This window comes from Rhinolophus sinicus, linkage group LG05 (genome assembly GCF_036562045.2).
Source record: "Rhinolophus sinicus isolate RSC01 linkage group LG05, ASM3656204v1, whole genome shotgun sequence".
Classification (NCBI taxonomy): Eukaryota; Metazoa; Chordata; class Mammalia; order Chiroptera; family Rhinolophidae; genus Rhinolophus; species Rhinolophus sinicus.
The window spans coordinates 155,237,376-155,257,876 of NC_133755.1; the positions used below are offsets into that span (position 1 = coordinate 155,237,376).

At 37.8% G+C, this 20,501-nt stretch overlaps 1 protein-coding gene across 21 annotated transcripts in view; it reads right to left on the reverse strand.

Annotated features, from left to right (window-relative positions):
* EPB41L2 (erythrocyte membrane protein band 4.1 like 2) overlaps positions 1-20,501 on the reverse strand; it is a 210,774-nt gene that overhangs the window by 148,730 nt on the left and 41,543 nt on the right. The gene's annotated exons all lie outside the window — the stretch shown is intronic.

A 20,501-nucleotide genomic window follows, 5' to 3' on the forward strand; every position in this document is an offset into this window, starting at 1 on the left:
TACACTGGACAAACTTCCTGGTACAACTCCAGAGAACAAATTAATTACAGCATTGTAAGAAACACAAAGCACTGCCAGAAAAAAAAAAAAAAAAAAAATCTGTTTCTACCCACTTTAGTCACTCTAGCTATCTCCGTCATATTTCTCTAACACTTAAGCTGTCATCTCTAGTGGAGTTTCCCCACCCACCACGATCATTTGAAAAACTGCTGGAAAAGAACGAAAAGTATAATCAACTTTGCCAAATGACACTCAGATTTGGTCTCCACCCTAGTATTTGGCTATGTATCCTTATTTCTTGATGTCTTTCCATTCTTTCTCCCTTTCCTTCTTCCCCCAACTACAAATATATCCTAGCAATTAAGTTACTTCCTTTCTGCCCCACTCCCTATTCTTCAGATTTTCAACATTGAAATTTCTTCATTCCCATCATTCCACCTTAAATTCTTCCCTCAAGATACAGAAAGCCAAGAAATGTACAAAATTGTAAGTCCGCACGATGCATAATTTAATATATTGAAGACTTCTTGTTGCAGGATTTTTCCAAGAAAAACAAACATGATTCTCCATCACCTATTTTCCAGACATTCCTCCCATCTCACCAAAGTCACGTCAGCTGTTTTATACCCTTTCTTCTAAGGTCAAACAGAGGTGAGGGTGAGTCTGAGACTCTATGTTCCAGTACATTGATTGAATCTACCACTTCCTCAAAAAGGACATCTAACTACCTGTTGACCAAAACAAAAAAAAATGTGCAGATCATGCTAGACTTGCTTTTTCTGCAGGGAGATTCCTCAGACGAGCGGTGCCAACACCACTATCAATTCACAGGAGAGGAGAGAAGAGGCCACATTCCCTAATTTGCCCGAACTGTGCTCAGAACCTTTTTAACAAATCATAGTAACAACAGTGAGAACCCACAAGGACTTCTGCTAATACGCTGGAGACAAGCAAAGTCCACAGGGAGAGCGGCAGAAAGAAAGGCAGGAGAATGACAATACAACATCCTCGTCCTTGAGGAGCTGATAATGGAGACAGCGAACACACACAACCCATGGAAAGTCAACATTCAGAAACCACAAATTTCAAGACAACAGTAGAAGAAATGCCATAAAATGTGTAATTGCCAGAGGAATTACACAGCTAAGAATTCCTACAGGAATTCAGCAAAATATGGCAAATATATTCCAGAGAAGAAGAAATTTGTCATATGAGATGACAATAGTTTGGCAAAACCACTAAAAAGTTTTGAGATTTATTGGTTTGCACATGGTGGAAAACAGAAACTTCAAATATGCTTATGCTATATGTAAAACAAGCATTTTTAACCTCCACTCTTTTCAAGCTCACATCAAAGAACCCTAAAAAAGCAGCAACCCAGCCATATCATAATGGTTTTCCACCCTTTCCATATCACTTGGGGCAAACTAATTTGACTACACAGGTATGTTTGGGTAGTCTCAATGTTTCACTTTTTTTCATAGTCATAGTTAGATGGATTTAACTCTCTGAAGCAATGAGCTCTAATTTATCCTAGACAATAATAATTCACAAATTCTCCCCAGTAAATAAAGTAAAACAGGCAGAATGGTATAGTGTGGGGACAGAGCCCCAGAGAGCAGTTTCCAGGCTCTCGGCCTCACGTGGAAAGGTGCTGGCTCGGGTAGTAGATGGCCGTCAGATGTAACCAGTTAGCCAATTAGCCCCTGCTATAACTGCCGAGGCTGTGCTGGTTGAGGAGTCGAGTCGGTCGGTTGGCAGGCAGAGAAGCGGACAGCAGGTTGCGCGTCGTGTGACTCCAGCCTCCAGTGAGACCATAGTGGTATTACTCCCCTACCTATGGCTCCGTGGGTGTTCCTTTTTGGCTTAGCCACATCCTGCGTTCTTATGTGGGGAGCGGGAGCTGAGATCCCACAGGTCGCCACGCACGACAAATGGCGCAGCGAGCAGGGTCTCCCACATGACATACAGTTAAAAGTTTACTAGAATGATGAAGCCAGTTCTAATTCCAGCTCTGAAATAATAAATTTGAGCACATCATTTAACTTCACTTTACTCAAGATCCTCATCATAAAAGAGAAGGTGAATTAATTATCTCTTAAAGTGCCTCACAGTTCTAACACTCTACATTTAAAAAGATTACTTAGCATGGCAAACTACACAACGTGAATGAAAATGGACATCAAAAGCAAACGTATAGTATGTGCCCTACTTTGTGAAATGTATTGTAATTTATTAACGTGTTTATTCTATAAGCTATAAATGTAGGATACAAGGATAAAAATATATTAACAATGATTATGTCTGAAAGTGGGAATAAGGCTGGCTATTATTATTTTGTTTCTCTCTATTCCAAATTTTGTGCGACAAACATGTAACTTTATCATGAAAAAGACCCAACCCTTTGAATCCAAACTTGACATTTGGAATCAGAGTTTTCAGCCTCCACAAAACAGGCTGGAGACCGGAGTTGTAGTAGGAACACTGCAGTGCAGTCTCCACTTAACAGGGGAGGCACAAGGGGGGAGGAAACCCCTCAACTTTGTTTTCCCACAGCTACTTTTCTCATCTAGTCTGAATTCTCTCCTCCCTCCTCACCCCGCCCCACAAAAATCTCTTGGGAGTGAACGCAGGTAACCTAAAACTGGAATTTCTGGGACTGTGTGTTTTTTTAAAAGCACTGTATTTTCATCTCCCTACCTCTACCCACACACCCAGAATTGGATTTCATACTTATTTTCACAACAAAACCTCACAGCAGTAGTTAGACATCCTTTAAAAAAGAAAAAGAAAAGTAAAGAAAAAGCCAAGGGCAGGCTAAATGGGGGAGAAATGATTGGGCACCTGTGGAGGTGATGTCATTACCAGCCAGGGCTCTCAACTGTTTCTGGAATGCAGCTGTGGCTAGAATCCCTGAGCCCAGCCAAGGCTATTTAACATAAAAACACAGTCCTTCCTGGCCCTAGAAAAACCTCACAGTCACACTTGACTATGCTCTACTTAGGAAGCCCTGTACAGCCAACTTTTCAGCTTTACACATTTTGTAGAGCACAGCATCAAAGACCGTCTTTGGCAGGTACTTAGCTATTCTAACCTTTATTTAATATCTGCAGGCCTGATCAGGACTGACTGCACGCCTGCCTACAGGCAGTCCCCTACCCGTGATAGGCCTGATAGGGAGTCACTGGCTTGACAAAAAGAAAAAAAAAAATTATAGTACGCGAGGACTTTTTGGGTGAGGGGTGGGCACAACGCGGGAATGAAATGAGGATAAAAATGAGGCTAGGGACGTGAGCCTCAACTCTCGTTCTGTAGGATGTCGCTAAGAAAACAGACTGCTTGGCTATGCGTACAGATAAAATCAAAGTAAACACTAAAGAAATGTTAGCTAATGTGGGGACAGAGCCAGGAGAGCAGTTTCCAGGCTCTCGACACGTGGAAAGGTGCTGGCTCGGGTAGTAGATGGCCATCAACTGTGGCTAGGTGGCCATCAGCTGTAACCAGTCAGCCATTAGCCACTGATGTAACTGCCGTGGCTACGCTAGGGGGTTGGTGGGTTGGTTGGCAGAGAAGTGGATGGCAGATTGCACATCGTGTGGATCCTACTTCCTGTGTCTCCAACCCAGCCGCCAGCGAGAATATAGTGGACTCCCCTATCGATGGCTCCGTGGGTGTTCCTTTTTGGTCTCACCGTATCCTGCATTCTTGTGCAGGAGGCGGGAGCTGAGTCCCTGCATGACAGCTAGCATTATTTTTCCCCACAGAAACAGTCACAAAGGGGGTACTAATTTCCCCAAGCATAGTTAAGAAGGTTCAATTAATCCATAATGCATCTGAAAGTACTTGAAAATTTAACTGTAAATTTCAACATTTCTAAGGAAGACACACAATAGGAGTTTCAATTAAAATCCGTGTGCTCCCTGGAGGAATCAGTTACCGTATTTCCATGAAAATAACACTAACCGGAAAATAAGCCCTAGCATAATTTTTAAGATGCTCGTAATATAAGCCCTACCCCCAAAATAAGCTCCAGTTAAGATCCTCAGCCCGACGGACGATTTAGTATGTCCCTTGCAAATCCCAACGGACGGATTGAATTATAATATTAATATATAACTAAATATAAATATTATTGCCATTAATACTTAAAATAAATGATAATATAAATTACAATTAAGTATTTGTAAATACCCAAGTGGGTGCCTTTGGACGAGAGGTAAACGCCTATGTAAACAGATAAACTCGAGACTTATTGCCGAATGACCAATCGGAGTACAGACACAACACACAAATAATGTGCGCACTTGATAATGAACAAACATGGTTGCGTCTAACATGAATCTTCATAATTCAACACGTTGTGTGTTGTAACGAATGTACTTCATGCACTCATGTGAAATAAAGAATAAAGAAACATTTTCTGAATTTTGGTGCCTGCAATTTTTCGTCACTTTTGTGTCATCATTTTTGTTGCCACTCCTGTCTCGTAAGTTTTCAATTAACACTTGATTTAATAGTAGATTTAAAGGGAATAATATTTTGACCCCCAGACGAGTGCAAAAAGAAAGAGCTATTCCGTCGAGTACAAGAAAGGAAACATGGAGGACTCCCAGGGCAAGAATGTTATGGCTTTCTGCAAAGAGAAGTTGGATCTCTGAATGGTCCGAAAATGGCGAACACAGTACAATAACCTCCGTCAACAGGTAGATGAGGGAAATGCTAAGAAGCGCAAGTGTGGATCAGGTCGGCAACCATTATTTCCTGAACTGGAAGACATCATCTGTGAATGGATTGCTGACAAGAGAGCAAAGACTTTGGTTGTGCGCAAGGCTGATATTCAAGCATTTGCCCTTGCAATGGCACCACAGTTAGAAATATCCCCAGAAGAATTCAAAGCTTTGCAACACTGGCTGGATGGCTTCCTTCAGAGATGTGAACTATCTCTAAGACTGACAACACTGTTCAAGCTGGAAGATACTGAAGTTATTAAACGTGCACTTGCATTCAAGTCCTGTGTTGATGGCATCGACTTTTCTAAATACCAACTCTCCAGCATGATTGCTGTGGATGAAACTGCAGTGTTTATGGGCCAAGGATCTCAAATGACAATTGATCAGAGGGGTGCCTCGTCAATCTACATTCCCTCCACTGGTTACAAAAGTGCACGTGTTACCTGTATTTTGGCAATTCATCTGGATAGAAAGAAATCCCCACCTCTAATCATCACTAAGGGCAAGAAAGAAGGTTGAATGTGTTCCGGGCATTTATGTTCTTGAAACCGAAAAAGTCTGGTGCACATGAGCAGTTATAAGGAAGTGGGTCGATTTAATGCTGTCACTTGTTTTGCGAGGTTGCCAAAGAGGTCTGCTAGTCTGGGATTCAGCCAGCACTCACCGCGTTAAAAACATGAAGAACTTCCTAGCAGAGAGAAGAATAGATCAAATAATGATTCCCGCAGGAATGACTGCCTATCTCCAGACTCTTGATATTGCAATAAATAAGCCATTCAAGGGCCATTTGCGCATGGAAATCAATGACTACACTGAAAATAGAATGGACAGAAAACTTTGTGAAGCCTAGCCTGCAAGAGGTTGTGACTTGGGTGAAGAATTCATGGCATAAAATCACTGACAGCTGTGTTGCCAATGCACTACGAGCAGCTACATGGGCAAGAAGTGCTCATTTAAGGAGAGCTCTATTGCTGGACATGAGAGACTGGGGCCAATGGTTCTACAGGAAATGGAGTCGCGAGAAATTCAAGCCGGAATTCAGGGTTTGGAGAGTTATGACGATGTTCCAGAAGAAGATGAAATGACTGTATTTAAATAAATGTAGATTTTTGTACATAAATAAATGAATAAATGTAGATTGTTGTACATGCAAAAATAAGGCATCCTGTGAAAATAAGTCCTAACGCATCTTTTGGAGCAAAAATTCATATAAGACCTGGTCTTATTTTCAGGGAAATACGGTAGGAGATAATCCTCTTTGCCACCTGCCATTCATACTAAACAGCCCAATGATGAACGCCTACCTCACCCCCAGAGATGGGGTACCTGACAAGGGGTTGGGTGTGAACACTAGGAGACTGGAGGTCAAGGACTATAAGAACGTGGGCTCCCCCCAAATCTCCTAACACCACTCCACAAGCCCTGGTCACCTTTCCCTCCCTTTTTAAGAGTTATAGAATGTAGCCTCCTGCATCCCACGACCAATACCTACCTGACCGCTACGGTCCAGTATGAAGGGAAACTAGATTCTCCATCGCCCAAGTTCAGTCTAGAAAGCAACACAAGGTCTTGCAATTTATTATAGAGATTTTACTACACATTAACCGGGAAATTGGACCAGGAGGGTCCAGATACAGTATATTTGTCCATTTTTACTTACATTCCAAAGGCAAAGCCAAAATCACACTCAGATGCTAATACTAATGTTTTAGTTTTTTAAAAAATCATCAAAACAGCAAAAGAAAGAAGAAGCTAGAACTAATACCTGGCAATTCCCAAGACTGTGTCTACTTGATCTTTCGGAGCTTTACTCTAAAACTTAATTTTCAATTTTCTACTGCTGATTATGTATTTTGTGATCAACTCACAACCATCTAAGTTGCAGAAAGCTCGCCTCCTATGACCCAAATCACATGAAAAGTCCCCTCTCCTCGCTGCCCAGCTTTTCCAGAATCACAGGATCTTAGCAATGACCCAGACTCTGGCATTGTTCCCAACTATTTCCCTCAGTCGGACAGTGAAGCTGCAGAGACCTAGTGTTGAGCCAGGAGCTCAATCAGTATCTGGGCCATACTTTTCTCCACCGCCTACAATGTTTCAAGTCTTTACTAGGGAAGAGGGGAGCTGAATCTCAAACCTTCACATATATAATGGATCCCAAATCAAAGTCATTGTTATTACCCATATTCTTACTCCTTTCTACAAGGCACAGAGCAGAGAAGTGTGTGTGTGTGTGTGTGTGTGTGTGTGTGTGTGTGTGTGTTTCCTGCTTAAAAAGCAAACCCTAATCATCCTGCCCTCCTCATCATCTCAGTTACCCATTCCCATGGTCATACACTGGCTTTTAAATTTTTCAAACTGTGACCCAGAGGGAAATATTTACATCCCAACCCAATTTGCAAATATAGTAAATGCAACCAGTTTAAATGGAAACAAAGTTTTCAAACATGTGATCCACTCTGATCAGGACTAAAGCCTAAGCCTAGGCAGTTTCTGCTAAATGCAGCCCCCACCCCTCCACTCAGTGAGCCTTCTCCCTGCAGGACTGCCTCAGCTGGAAAAGGGGGCACCTCTTTCTTCCCACTCCCCTTTTTCTTTCCTCTCGCAGTTTTGTGCAGTGGCAGTATGGCAGCCAATTAGGTTTATTTGAGGGGTAATTATTCATCATTGAAAACTTTTCCCAAAAGGGAATCATTCTTTTTTTAATTCATACTGAAAGCAACAAACAAAAAAAATCATAGACACAGACAAGTCTAGTGGGTACCAAAGGTTAAGGAAGGGGGAGATAGCAGAGGAGTGTAAAGGGGGTCAAATATATGGTGATAGAAGGAGAATTGATTCTGGGTGGTGAACACACAATGCAATATACAGATGATGTATCATAGAAATGTACACTTGAAACCTATATAATTTTACTAACAAATGTCTCCCCAATAAATTTAATAAACAGTAAAAAAAATTTTTTCAAAGTTCTGTATAGGCTAGATAAGGCCCTGACTCTCATGTTGTTTATTCTATTCATTTTCTAAATACTAGTTATGGTCTTCTAAAATGATTTCTTATGAAATCCTGCCCTAGACTTATAATCCTACCATTATCTCAATTTCATGCATCCCAATCTGATTATCTTCTATTTTTCCAGCCCAGTCCCTCTTGAACCTCAACTTGAACAAGTCTTTGGTCCTAAGCAGCCCGTGGCCTACCACTTTCCAACTGCCCTGTCTTCATTACCCTCCTTCAGCAGCTTGGCTTCCATGGGCTACCATTATACTCTTAACTCCCAGCCCCTCTTTCTTCCATCACATTCTCGGTGCTCTACGGTTCCATCTAACTCTGGCCTTACTTCAGACTTGCATCCATTAAACGAAACAAAAATACAATGATAACTTTTCTCAGTGTAAATTCACAGCCACTAACTTTAACCAGACTCTCAGAGATCTCCAGAAATCCTATGACAGTTTCCTAGTCAACCCACACCCCCACTCTCCTGGACATAGATTTCACAACTGTTTGTGAAGAAAAAAAATAATTACAGACAAAAACATATGACACTGGAAAATGAATCTTGCCATAGTGTCAGCCACAATCTACCTGCCACTATCCTATAATAAGGAAAACCTGATACAGTTTAATAAACTCAGTGTTATAAAAAGTTACTAGTCATTCATTTAAAAAGAAAAAAACTGCCCAGTACAAGGCTGACTTCCAATATTAATAAGTTTAAAGCCATTTAACTATTAAAGAATAAAAGAAAAAGTGTATTTACTCTCAAAGAAAAGTGTTTTTGTTTTCTCTTCTGTTATGTAAATGTTTGGTAATAGTCTCTTTAACTCTCTTACCAAAGTAGTTCATGTACAATTCTGCCTTCCCTCTATAATCACTGTCAGGCATAATAACGGTTTATTGTCCAAGTATAATTTGTTCAACCATGCAAACACCTGTGCAATCAGGCATGTTCAATTTGCAAGGGACAAGTCCAATGGCATGGCCACAGCGATAAGCACTGGTGCCCTGCTAGTGGGCCTTTTGCTGAAAGAAACAGGTTTTCCCATAATTATCTCTACTTTGAATCAAAGTGTCTAATAAATGCTTTCATGTAATTCAACAGAAAAACAAAACACACACATTACAGAGTTGGCATTTATTCTACCCCAGACCACTAATGGTGACACCAATGCATGTAAGAGAATAAACCCCAGAGCAAAATGAAGCTGAGTCTTGAAATTCAAGGGCCAGTTGAAGTGAAGGCTAAGGAACCTCCCTGCCCAAGACGGCAATAAAAGGTCAGCCCAGAATTCAATGTGCTGTAGGAGTGCTGCCACCGGGAATCACTGCAGGACTTGTTCAAGGGGCATTTCAATCACTTTAAAACTTTAGTTGTTCCTGGAAAGGGTTACACACACAACGAATTCAGTTGAGAAATCTAGATTGAAATCAATATGCCAGCAAATAGGCAGATTATATTCCAGAATATGCAAAGGCTACAAACCCTTCAGAGTAAAGAGAATATGAACATTAGGCTACTTACTGAACCTACAATAAGAAAAAACTGATGTTGATGAACAGAGCAAAATATTAGGAAAAAAGTTATGTCTTCACAGCTATCACCTGTTTTTTAATGAAAAGCTAATAGATATCCCCAACAGAAGAGAAAGATCAAAATTAAAGCCAGAAAAGTAAAAGTCTGGAGCATTTAAGTAACATGCTTGTGTGTGTACCGTGGTAACTGCTGGCTCAGACTACAAGATTCGATGAAATGATGACACAGAAGCTCAGGTGTGGTGAAAGCCGCAAGTGGAAAAGAGCTTAGAGAGAACATTAACACTAAATCAAACCAAGTGTACCTTTATTCCACATTATCCAAGCCCATTCTACCAAAAAAAAAAAAATCTTTAACAGATTTTCATTTGCCAAAATGAACACCTGAGGTAGTAACTATTTTGAAATAATTAGCAACACCCGGACAAAACTCCAAATCCTGGCTCCAACCATCATCTAGCCATGATACCACATTCTCTAAGCTGTCTCCCTCATCCAGAGAAATACACAGCATAGGCAACCTAAGGACCTCAGCCTGGAGCCAGGTCACTGTAAGTACTATGAAGTAGCAATTACCAGTAGTTACATAGATTTTATAAACATACATCTAATACGAAATGGAACACAACGCCCAAGTGAACTAAGATGAAAGTACATTTCTAGTAAGTTAACAGAAAAAAAAATCCATGCCTTAGTTGCCAAAATTTAACTGCACTTTCTAAAGCAGGAGAAAAATGGATTACTATCCAAATCCCTGGTTCCAACAATGGCAAAATATAAATGCTGCCCTTTTTTTAAATATCACATTATGAACCTCTTGTACTAACTCCAAATATATGTATTACCCAGGTTTTTACCCAAATCAACCAAAACACAAATTTAAGCAATTGAGTTTAAAATTTTCACCATCTGAATTTTCTATAAAGCCTCACAATCAAATAGGAAAAAAGAGCATTTTCTCACACATACCCAGGCCAGTTTGCAGTGGTTGTTTTGCCTCACAGAAGTTGTTTTCTAGCCACAAGCTACTACAAATTGTTCAGACCTTTTGGCAGCGACACAGGAAACTGCCCTTGTCACCCGCTCTCCCACAAAAATGTAGTCAATTTCTAGGCAGGCCCATGTCTCAAGGCTACCTGCTTTATGGAGCCAACACACATGATTTTTCATTTAGTAATACGAAGGGGCCCCAAATATTTTACATTTTTGTGAAGAAAACTGAAAGCAAGTCACCAAAGACCCATGGGCAAAGCTCTCTATTAAATCGCTCATAAAGTGTGCTACACCACACTTTCAGCCAGCATTGGAAATTTATAGGGCATTTGGCATCACAGCTGTTTCTGTTTTATCCAAATCGTCCAGGATGCAAGAGGCAACACATGAAGCCATTTCCTGACACCTAGCTGTCCTTGACTTCTCACTGTGTTCAACTTGCTGTTTCAAATAAGTGGTTAAAATAGGTACATCTGCCTTTTGACTAAAAAAACAAACAAACAAAAAAACAACCTCAGACCTTCCTTTTGAATCAGGGGTTTTCCTAGAATAGTAAGGATCACATATTTGGGTGAGGATATTCACACGGATGAGACGAAGTTCCCTCCTGTCAGCTTTTTATTCAGACAGACAAAATCAGTCTCCATTTTTCTCCTTCGATAATTTAAGCAGAGGTGAGGGCAGGAGGTGGTAAATTACTCTGGAGCTAAAACATATTTATTTTCTAAAAATAAAGCCAAAATTGCCTTTTAAATGCACAATTTAAAAGAGCATTTGAAAACCAGGAATTCCTTAGTATCCCCATTTGGCTTAAAATTTTACAGACAGGCCATTTATTTTTTAAAAAAAAATCTAAAACCCAAATGGCAAAAAGGCATCTGCAGTGACTCACGGAACAACACTGGACACTACCCGGCCCTGAGATAGCCAAATGCCAAAATTCAATCTGGTGGATCAAGCTCACAATTAGACTGAAAAAGAAAACCAGCCCAGTGTTTTCCAGGGAACATTTTCTGTCTCCAAAAATGACTTGCAACCTCAAACAAGTTCCAATAATGATGCAAAGGCAAGTTTTCCAAAAGGGTACAATACCACAAACAGTCCTAAAACCACACAGACAAAAATGATACGCAAAGGGACCTCCATGCAACTATACACATCATTACTGTGATTTAATAAAAGATAATCAAAAGAATATTTTTCAGAATCCAATATTAACACTAATTTAAAATATGTTCAACTTCAGAACTGCTTTCCAAAGGTATACTGAATTATTCCAGCAAAATAAATCCAGCAGACAATACTGGGAAGAAACGTGGAAGGCAAATCAAAGGCTCCAAATTAGAAATTCAAAGGAAAATTCTTATGTGTCTTATAGGTAGAGACCCGGCCTTCCTATATCTAAGCCCACATGGCACACCTTGTTATTACAGGTAATCTTTCCAATGTAAACAGATAAACTGCACATGCATTACTTGCTTTAACTGACAATAAACAGACCATCTTTCATCTCCATACACAAAACAAAATATCAAAGAGATTTCACATTATTGTTTTACAGCTTATCGGCATCTTCAAAGTACATCTAATTGTTAATATTTATGAGAAAGTATAAGAGCAGAAATAGCTTCCTTTTGGGAGATTTATTTACCCTGTGGGTCTGAGGTAGTCTTGTGTGCTATTCAACATCAGCATGAAATAGCCTGTAAGACAATCACCAAAGAAGCAAAAGCATTTTCTTAAGTTAGCTGTCCACATCTTCACACAACTTACTTTGGAATAAGTAAACAACAACAGAAGAACAGCTGCCCAAGGTTATCCAGAGGTCTGGCAGGAGAAACCAAAGTACTCAAGTTCACTGTTCAAACACATGGGTTTTCTGGCCCATGTTAGAAAAGTGCAGCCTGGGAAAGTCTGTTTCAGCTTCAAGCTAAATGGGCATTTAAGGAATTTCTTTACTACTGTGTTTCCCCGAAAATAAGACCTAGCCGGACAACCAGCTCTAATGAGACTTTTGGAGCAAAAATTAAAATAAGACCCAGTCTTATTTTACTATAAGACCAGGTATAACATAATATAATATAATACATGATCAGGTATAATATAATGTAATATAATATAATATAATATAATATAATATAATATAATACAATACAATACCTGGTCTTATATTAATTTTTAATTTCTCACACCGTTAGAAAATCCATCTTAAAATATAACTGGACTTTTCTAAACAGCAAGAGATGAAAAATGCGGAATCAGTCATTGATTTCTGTCAGTTCTGATCCCGCCTCCACCCCATATTCAATTAGGATTTACTGTGTAGTCACTATATTAAAAAGCACACAGCTGACACTGAGAGGGATAAAGAGTGCACAAGACAGAGATGTATTTATTACTAATTAGGTTAGGTTTGCATCTGTATTTACACACAGTAAGTGGAGGGAGTTTTGTTTGCTTGTTTGTATTTTTTTAAGTATCTCTGTGTGGTTTACTTTATATATGGCAAGAGCACTGAAGGCCCTTCATGTGTCTAAATGAAAACCTCTACACATTTGGCTTCAATAAAGCCAGCAGTTTCTCGAAGATAGGTTCCAGCTATGAACTGTCTACATTTGTGTGCTGGAAAGGGTGAAAAGGGCAGTTTTCTGTGTTGCTGCCAATGGGGTGAACAATTCGCAATGGCTTATGCTGGAGAACAACTTCTCTCAGAAGAAAACTGTTAACTTCCATTGGCTTGGCATACTTCTGCAAAATTATGTGATCTTTCTGTTTACTCTTATTTTCTGTTATATTTTTTCCAGTAAAATCCTTGCCTGGAATTTTAAATCATGTTTTGAAATGATCTTACGAGTGAAAAGATTATCTAAAAACACGCTTAACAGGTTAACTGAAAACCAATTTCAGCACATATCTTTTCTTTTTTTTAAGTGTTTTTCCAGGACCCATAAGCTCCAAGTCAAGTAGTTGTTTCACTGTAGTTGTCTAGGAGGGCACAGTTCACAGTGGCCCATGTGGGGATTGAACCGGCAACCTTGTTAAGAGCACCGCACTCTAACCAACTGAGCTAACCAGCCATCCCAGCACACGTCTAATTTTTGAGCAGTGAAATCCTTTCTAGTCTCCCCCATCCACAATTAATATAGTACTAATTTTTTTCAGGTATTCACTTCTGGAAAGTTCTTCCTGAATTCATCCTGCAAACATTTATTAAAACACACACACACACACACACACACACACACACACACACACACCAGACTGTCTGTTCACTGTGGAGAATACTAAAAAGAATGAGAAAAGCTCACAGCCCTAAAGAAACCAACTTAGTAGTGGAAAGAAAATGGACAAAATTCTGAGGCTGGAAGAGGTCATTGAAGCTGTACTTGTTTTTCATAAATTTACTGATGATTCTTGCATGTTAAGCCTTAAGAAACAAGATTTAAGGTTTAAGAACTGTATTCACCCGTCTTTAAAAAAGGCAATAAATCAGGAAGCCATTATTTACTTTAAAAAAAAAAACTCACCATGGGATTACTCAAATTAGTCACTATAGCTATATTTAAAATATCACTTGTTCTGCTGCATAAATGAAGTATATATCTAGATATTAAAATACATTGAAAAAAACTACAAAACTATTATAAAAAGAACTCAATTAGAAATCAAAAAGTTAAGTCCAACCACTGTCTAGGAAAGTACAACTACTGCCTTGAATAAGAATAAAAATCCTGCCTGCCTATTAGCTCAAAAAATAATTAAAATAATTAAGTGAAAATATACATGAATACGTTTTGCAAAGCATTGAAAAATTTGACCTTATACCACTGGTCAAGGAACAGGCAATGAATTAACACTGACTAGATTTTAAAAATCAATTTTTAGGCTTCCAGAAAATTCAGTGATGAGTACAAAATATTTGCCAAGGTTTGTATACTTCTCAGTGGCTGCCAGAGTGACTTTTTTGCATAGTTTCAATATTGCTTTCATATTTTAATATAAATATTATCACCACATTCATAGTCTTTGCATTTTTAGTTCAAATGTTTTCCGTTATCTCATATATGTACTCTATGTAGTTCATATATGTAGGTCATCTTTTTAACTCCTATATAGTACTCCATCATAAAATAAAATAAACTTTCTTTTTCCCATTGAAGGATTGGTTGTTTCCACTATTTTACTATTATAAACATCTCAATGACCACTCTTTCCATGTCTCTGTTCAGAGGTGCAGGAATCTCTAGAATATATACCTAGTGGAATGCTGGCTAGTATGGCATGGTCAATTTTACTTGATATTGCCAAAATGCTCTTTAGGATGGTTGTACCCATTTATAGTCTCACTAACAGTGAATGATAATAACAATTTCTCTACATCTTCCCCAACACTTGATATTTTAACACTCACGTTATGGTGCTTATAGAAAAGTCTGTTTTAACTTACATTTCCCAACAATTAGTGAGAATCATATGTTAACTGGCCCTTTGGGTTTCCAATTCTGTGAACTGCTTATCATTATCCTCAGTTTTTCTATTGTATTGTCTTCCTCTTTCTTACTGGTTTATAGGAACTGTTCATATAAGCTAGATTTTAATCCTTATAGGATACAGGCTATTTTCAGTAATCCTACCTGAAGCCCGACTACAATGGCTAGAATATACCAAAATCATTTTTCTCATTTGACTACAAGTATGGAAGTATGGAAGTAAGCAGGTATCTAGTCAGGAATGACATCAAGGAAGTAGCCTTTTATCTTCCTGCTCTACCATTTTTAACAAGTAGCCTCAATTTCTTTGTTGCAAGACAGCTGCTGCAGCTCTAGATATTATATCCAGGCAGGAGGGGGAAAAAAGAGAGAGAAAAGAGACCAGACCCCCATATTCATGGAGCAATTCTTAGAGCCAGAAATTCTTAGCTCACATCTCGTTGCCCACAACTGATGACATCAAATGAGTCAGCCATTTTTAAATGGGCACAAGATCAGGGTTATGTTAGCAAAGAAAAGAGAATGGGCTAGGTAGGCAATTACCAATGTCTTTCAAACATGAATTACAAACATAGTCCACCAATTTGAGCCTTGTCTTTCCAATGTAGTATATTTCCTTATATGGATGTTTATTTTAATAGAGTCAAATTTCTCAATCTTTTTCTTTATCACTTGTGTTTCCTATGTTCCCTAACTCCCCAACAATGCTTATATTTTCTTCTAAAAACTTTAAAGAGTCGTTTTCTGCCTTTAAATCTATCTACAATACAACTATAATGAATTTTTGTGTATGGTAAGAAGTGGGAAAATAAATTTAATTTTTTTCATATTATATGGATAATCAATAGCTGGAATAGCACCATTTTTTTAACAGTTCACCTTTCTCTACTTATTTAGCCCTCTATCTCTATAATAACAAGTTTCTTTAATTGGTTTATATTAATATTGAGTTTCTGGGCTTAAACTGGCTTATATGGGGTTCACTAGTTATCTACCCTTGCCACAATAGTTTTAATAGCTTTCACACATGTGGTAGGGCAACTTGTTCTTCTTCAAACTTATTTTGGCTCTTCTCGAACACATGCTCACTTCCCATATAAACTTAAGATCAGCTGTTCCATAAAAACCCTCCCTGGATTTTGAATGGGTTTTCACTGAAATTATACATACATTTGGGGAAAACTGGTATCTTTACAATATCAAGCATTCCCACTGATGGACAATGAATACCTCTCCATTTATTCAGTCCTTCTTTTATATCTTTCAGTGTTCCATAATTTACTCACAAAAGTTTTGCGTATCTTGTTAGATTGGTTCCTAGGAAACAGAATTTTTGCATTAGGAACTAGAATAAGTTCTTCTTTACAAAACATTTTTTTAATTGGCCATCCCATGATTCACTTGAGTTTTGCACACAGATTATTTATATGAACTGCAAAAACTAATTTTGATTCCTCCTTTCCAATACTTATGTTCATCTCTTTTCTTGTCATAGTTTATTGACAAATGTCAAGAAGGACTCAAGTGACCAAAAGTAATAAATTTTTATTTTGCCCTTAAGAATATTAAGCCATTATAATACTGCTAAGTAAAACATTAGATATTATTTTTATAAACATTATTCAGCATATTAGAGAATTGTATTGCATTCCTCATTTTGTTAGCACTTTCATGAATATTGACTAGAATTTCATAAAATTCCTTATCTAGCAAAACAATTATGTTTTCCTTTCAGTTCGTAATATGATAAAATCTATTAAAGAAATATGAAATGGTGTATTATTATTACTACATTCTTAAATGAATTCTATTTGGTTATAATAGACATTTTTTATTCTGTTCTACTAGGTCCTTAAATATATTTATGAGTGACATTAGCCTATAATTTTCTTTTTTTCACTATTCTGATATTTGTTATCAAGGTTATGTTAAGCCTTGAATTTTAACAGTAAAGAGTTTTCTGTTCCGTGGTAGTATGACAATACTTCCCCATAGGCTAGGCCCAACAACCCATATTTTTCAATCTTTTCCATGATTTTTAATTTCCAAGATTTTCTAATTCTTCTGGAGGAATACATTTATATTTTCCTAGTAATATTTCTATTTGTTTAGTATTTGCTGAACTATTACCAGAGGTGTATCTTTCTAATGTTTTCTAGTTTAAGGCTATAAAATTTTTTCTCATTCTTTTCTTTCCTAGCTAAAATAGCTAAAGGTTTATCCTTTATTGCTGACTTCCCAGCTCCCCTGCCTTCAAACACACACACACACACACACACAGAGAGAGAGAGAGAATTAGCTCTTAGGTATCATTTCCTTTCTTTTTTTTCTTGTCCAATTTTTGTCCATGTCATTAACTTCCTGTTCCTTATTTACTGGGGCTTTTCTTGGTTCTCTTTCTATTACCTTAAATGTAATGCTTAGTTTATTTCAATTTTTTTCATGTACTATAATAGTAATTTAAACCTATGGATCTCTGATTATAGCTTCTGTGCCTCTCTCGAGTTTTGCTATGTAGTATTCTCCTCATTACTATGTTTTAAATAAGTAATTCTAGCTTTTATATTCTCCTTAACTCAAAGTGGTTTCTTTTCCCTATCTATTGCTTACACACATTCCAAGATGTTACCAATACTCTAGTTATTCACAGTTAAATGAAATGACAACAAAAAACAATGAATTAACTTCCTATGTAAATATCTATAGAATACTTGATGAGAAATGCCAATCAGCAATTTAGGCTTGCTCTTTAGATAGCCAATCAGCCTGTCACTAATGATTATAATCCAAGGTGCTCAGTTTGCTGATGGAATTTCCCATGAGTCCTTAGCTCTTGCTCTTGGAATAATTCTTGAGCTCATTCTGACCTCTCCCTTTTTCATAACTTCACGTGATTTAGTGGCTGCTGTGATCCTTCCACAAAAGAAGCTCACCCAGAAGAATATCAGCAAGCATCACCTCAAAATTGAACGACTTGCTACATTATTTACTGGTGGTTCGAACTATCTGTTAGAAGGCATAGAAAACAAGAATTAATGAAAAACATTAAATACCCTACATAGATTCAAAGAACCACATTCCAATACCCTCCTAGAAAAACCCTGGCCAGAACCAGCAAACTGATACAAAACTGAAAAAATAATCAGGAAAAGGAATGTAGGTATACACCCTAATACATGGCACCGTTTAAAACAAAAACAAAAACCCTCAGAAAAGAAGGAATCCTCTTTAAAAATGGTAACAGTAACAATAATAGTAAGAGAATCAGCGAACAAACACTTCTGTGTCCCTGGCATTCTGCTAAGAGTTTTTGCACATAATAACTAATATAATCCTTACAAAAACCCTATGAAACAGGTATTATTTTTTGTTCTCATTTCATAGATAATGAAACTAAGGCACAGAGTTGAAAATGACAAACCCAGGCATTCTGGCTCCAGTGGTGATTCAAAGTACTACACTATATACCACGCAATACTACATGCTTCATACCATCTCCTATAGGTATTCCCCATCAGTTTTATATTTAAATCTTCATCAAGTCTTTCATCAAAGGGAACAATCTCTTAATTGCATTATTTGGAATAATAAATTACTAACGTGCTTGAGTGCAAATCCCGGCTCAACTAACTAACTGCTGTGTAAGTGATTTAATCTCCTTTTCTCAGTTTCTTCATCTGCAAAATGAAAATTATTGATAGCACCTATCACATAACTTGAGTGTGGGGTTTACGTGAATTAAAACATTCTAGTTGTATTCTAGTACCTGGTACCTGGTAAGCAATCAGTGTTGGCTATCATTATAAGAATAGTGTGATCACCATTACTATCCATTATTCCTAGGGGGTATTTCCCTCCTCTCTCCAAGTATAAATAATGTCATTTTATATAAGCCTTTTTAAAAACCTTTTAAAAATCAAATTCTGTAAGACTAACCTCCTGTGGGTATCAAAGATATTAACTAATTAAGTACATCACTGGATAAAATTCTTGTGACATACCAGATTCAACTCTAGAACAGGATTTCCATAAAGACAGGCACTTTTGTCTGTTCTGTAAATCATTCTATTCCTATTACTACAGCATTGCATGGCACCAATACATATTTGGTGAATAAATGAGTAAAAAATTACTTAATCTCAAATAATTTAGAAGGAAATGAAGATTATGCTATGTCTTGAAAACTACATTGAATAAAAATTTCATAAAATAAACGAATGGCAAAAGCAATCCTTCCATATTCATACATGATATGTTGCCATTTTAATATGTATGTGCAATGACTAAATAGTCAAACACTTAAAAGATTTTATTTCATTTACTGCCCTAAAAGTTTACACAATCATGATGACCTGAAAATCATTTGAAGGATATAAACAGCTTTACGACGTATTTTTTTTCCTGTTGTCCTTCATCTTCCCTCCAAAATCAGATCCATCTAATCTTTAGTGAGCCAAAGATCTCAGTGGATATAAATATAAACTTCCCTTTCCTGAAAAGAACTCTATGTCTACAGTAGTATTTAACTTTCCCTTCATATCAAATAAACTTTTTAAAAGAACAAATAGTGGAGAAACCTGCCAGCTTTTAAGTGCCAGTCAGTCGTTGTTTTTTCACTCATTCAGGATCTATTTATTGTATATTTCCTATGACTCAGGTACAGGGCTCTGAGAAAAAAGGAAGAAGGTAAAACATGGCCCATGTTCTCAAAGCATTCCCAGGCACAGTTAAAGATGGACATAAACACATAAGGCGATATGAAAGATCTACAACAGAGGCAGAAAGATAAAGGAGAAACCCACCGCTGCCTGGGCGAGGGCAGTGTAGGAAAACTCCACTAGGATGACCATCTTTTCAATTGAAATTTGAAGGTCATAAGAAGTTTGACAGGTGAGGGAAAGGAAAAAACAGGCAGAGGGAGTAACAGATAGAAAAGCCCACGCCATGCAACAATATGACATATTCATAAAGGAAATGAATCATTTGGTGTCACTAAAGCATTGGGTTTATGGTTGAAATTGTTGGGATATGAGGGTACAGAGCTGCCAGAAAGGAGGGGTGCTCACTAAAAAGGGTCTAATATCCAGGCCATGGAAGAGGCTAAGACATGACTAAATCGCTCAAGAAGTTCCCATAACGAGGCATGTCTATCATAGAATGGCCGGTGACAGGTGGTAAATAAGGACCCCGAGTCAAAGAGCTCATGTCAACTAGAGAGTTATTCACTAACATACCACTACTTATGCTTTAACAATCAAGTTCCCCCACTTAGACTGAGTGGTCTCTGAGAGGATGGACTACCATGGTTATTAAAGTTTATTTCCCACAGGTTACTGCCACAATTCCCTTCTTTAACAGACGTCAAGGGTCTACAATGCCCTAGAAACTATACTAAGCATTGGGTACTCATGGATTTTACACTGTCCCATCTCAACTCATCTAAGGCTTCTCTGAGAAAGTGATATTTAAAGGTGATTACCTGAGGATGAGAAAAAGCCAGCCTACAGGATTTTCAGTTTTTATCCTCTACTTACATCCTCAGCTGATATTTAACAGTCAATAACCTCCTCCTTAATACACTTCTATTTGGATTTAAAGACATCCCTCTCTGAATGCTTCTGCTTCTTAGTCCACTTTCTCTATACTCCTCATTCTGCATGTGTATTATCCCAAAACTCAGTTCATCCCACTTCCTTCTCCACTGGAGGCCTCATTCTAGTCTGCTTATTTCAAAAATTTTTAAGCCATA